This window comes from Chiloscyllium punctatum, unplaced genomic scaffold (assembly GCF_047496795.1).
Source record: "Chiloscyllium punctatum isolate Juve2018m unplaced genomic scaffold, sChiPun1.3 scaffold_116, whole genome shotgun sequence".
NCBI lineage: Eukaryota > Metazoa > Chordata > Chondrichthyes > Orectolobiformes > Hemiscylliidae > Chiloscyllium > Chiloscyllium punctatum.
In genome coordinates, this window is record NW_027309850.1 from 662,343 (window position 1) to 665,985 (window position 3,643).

Genomic DNA, 3,643 nt, shown 5'->3' on the forward strand with positions numbered 1-3,643 from the left:
TACTGACCCTTTGACAATGCTGCACTCCCTCCACACTGATCCTCTGACAATTCTGCACTCCCTCCACACTGACCCTCTGACAATGCTGCACTCCCTCCACACTGACCCTCTTACAATGCTGCACTCCCTCCACACTGATCCTCTGACAATGCGGCACTCCCTCCATACCGATCCTCTGACAATGCTGTACTCCCTCCACACTGATCCTCTGACAATGCTGCACTCACTCCACACTGACCCTCTGACAATTCTGCACTCCCCCAACACTGACCCTCTGACAATGCTGCACTCTCCCCTCACTGATCCCCTGACAATGCAGCACCCCCTCCACACTGACCCTCTGACAATGCTGCACTCCCTGCACACAGATCCTCTGACAATGCTGCACTCCCTCCACACATATCCACTGACAATTCTGCACTCCCTCCACACTGATCCTCTGACATTGCTGCACTCCCTCCACACTGACCCTCTGACAATGCTGCACTCCCTCCATACTGACCCTCTGACAATGCTGCACTCCCTCCACTTTGATCCTCTGACCATGCTGCACCCCCTGCACACTGACCCTCTGACAATGCTGCACTCCCTCCACACTGATCCTCTGACAATGCGGCACTCCCTCCATACCGATCCTCTGACAATGCTGTACTCCCTCAACACTGATCCTATGACAATGCTGCACTCCCTCCACACATGACCCTCTGACAATGCTGCACTCCCCCAACACTGACCCTCTGACAATGCTGCACTCTCTCCTCACTGATCCTCTGACAATGCTGCACTCCCTCCACACTGATCCTCTGACAATGCAGCACCCCCTCCATACTGACCCTCTGACAATGCTGCACTCCCTCCATACTGATCCTCTGACAATGCTGCACTCCCTCCACACTGACCCTCTGACAATGCTGCACTCAGTCCACACTGATCCTCCGACAATGCTGCACTCCGTCCACACTGATCCTCTGACAATGCTGCAACACCTCCACACTCTTCCTCTGACAATGCTTCACTCTCTCCACACTGACCCTCTGACAATGCTGCACTCCCTCCATACTGATCCTCTGACAATTCTGCATTCCCTCCATACTGACTCTCTGACAATGCTGCACTCCCTCCACACTGACCCTCTGACAATGATAAAATCCCTCCACACTCTTCCTCTGACAATGCTGCACTCCCTCCGTACTGATCCTCTGACAATTCTGCACTCCCTCCACACTGATCCTCTGACAATGCTGCACTCCCTACACACTGATCCTCTGACAATTCTGCACTCCCTCCACACTGATCCTCTGACAATGCTGCACTCCCTCCACACTGATCCTCTGACAATGCTGCACTCCCTACATCCTGACCCTCTGACAATACTGCAATACCTCCACACTGATCTTCTGACAATTCTACACTTCCTCCACAGTGATCCTCTGACAATGCTGCACTCCGTCCACAGTGAACCTCTGACAATGCTGCACTCCCTCCACACTGATCCTCTGACAATGCTGCACTCCCTCCACACTGATCCTCTGACAATGCTGCACTCCCTCAACAGTGAAACTCTGACAAGTCTGCACTCCCTCCACACTGACTCTCTGACAATGCTGAATTCCCTCCACACTGACCCTCTGATAATGCTGCAATACATCCACACTGATCCTCTGACAATGCTGCACTCTCTCCACACTGATCCTCTGACAATGCTGCACTCACTCCTCACTGATCCTCTGACAATGCTGCTCTCCCTCCACACTGACCCTGTGACAATGCTGCCCTCCCTGCACACTGTACGACTGTCAATGCTGCACTCCCTCCATACTGACTCTCTGACAATGCTGCACTCCCTCCTCACTGATGCTCTGACAATGCTGCACTCCCTCAACAGTGAAACTCTGACAAGTCTGCACTCCCTCCACACTGACTATCTGACAATGCTGAATTCCCTCCACACTGACCCTCTGATAATGCTGCATTACATCCACACTGATCCTCTGACAATGCTGCACTCTCTCCACACTGATCCTCTGACAATGCTGCACTCCCTCCACAATGTCCCTCTGATAATGCTGCAATACATCCACACTGATCCTCTGACAATGCTGGATTCTCTCCACACTGATCCTCTGACAATGCTGCACTCCCTCCTCACTGATCCTCTGACAATGCTGCTCTCCCTCCACACTGAGCCTCTGACAATTCTGTACCCCCTCCACACTGACCCTCTGACAATGCTGCACTCCCTGCACACTGATCCTCTGACAATGCTGCACTCCGTCCACACTGACCCTCTGACAATGCAGCACTCCCTGCACACTGATCCTCTGACCATGCTGCACCCCCTCCATACTGACCCTTTGACAATGCTGCACTCCCTCCACACTGATCCTCTGACAATTCTGCACTCCCTCCACACTGACTCTCTGACAATGCAGCACTTCCTCGACACTGACCGTCTGACAATGCTGCACTCCCTCCACACTGACCCTCTGACAATGCTGCATTCCCTCCACACTGATCCTCTGACAATGCAGCACCCCCTCCATACTGACCCTCTGACAATGCTGCACTCCCTCCATACTGATCCTCTGACAATGCTGCACTCCCTCCACACTGACCCTCTGACAATGCTGCACTCAGTCCACACTGATCCTCCGACAATGCTGCACTCCGTCCACACTGATCCTCTGACAATGCTGCAATACCTCCACACTCTTCCTCTGACAATGCTTCACTCTCTCCACACTGACCCTCTGACAATGCTGCACTCCCTCCATACTGATCCTCTGACAATTCTGCATTCCCTCCATACTGACTCTCTGACAATGCTGCACTCCCTCCACACTGACCCTCTGACAATGATAAAATCCCTCCACACTCTTCCTCTGACAATGCTGCACTCCCTCCGTACTGATCCTCTGACAATTCTGCACTCCCTCCACACTGATCCTCTGACAATGCTGCACTCCCTACACACTGATCCTCTGACAATTCTGCACTCCCTCCACACTGATCCTCTGACAATGCTGCACTCCCTCCACACTGATCCTCTGACAATGCTGCACTCCCTACATCCTGACCCTCTGACAATACTGCAATACCTCCACACTGATCTTCTGACAATTCTACACTTCCTCCACAGTGATCCTCTGACAATGCTGCACTCCGTCCACAGTGAACCTCTGACAATGCTGCACTCCCTCCACACTGATCCTCTGACAATGCTGCACTCCCTCCACACTGATCCTCTGACAATGCTGCACTCCCTCAACAGTGAAACTCTGACAAGTCTGCACTCCCTCCACACTGACTCTCTGACAATGCTGAATTCCCTCCACACTGACCCTCTGATAATGCTGCAATACATCCACACTGATCCTCTGACAATGCTGCACTCTCTCCACACTGATCCTCTGACAATGCTGCACTCACTCCTCACTGATCCTCTGACAATGCTGCTCTCCCTCCACACTGACCCTGTGACAATGCTGCCCTCCCTGCACACTGTACGACTGTCAATGCTGCACTCCCTCCATACTGACTCTCTGACAATGCTGCACTCCCTCCTCACTGATGCTCTGACAATGCTGCACTCCCTCAACAGTGAAACTCTGACAAGTCTGCACTCCCTCCACACTGACTATCT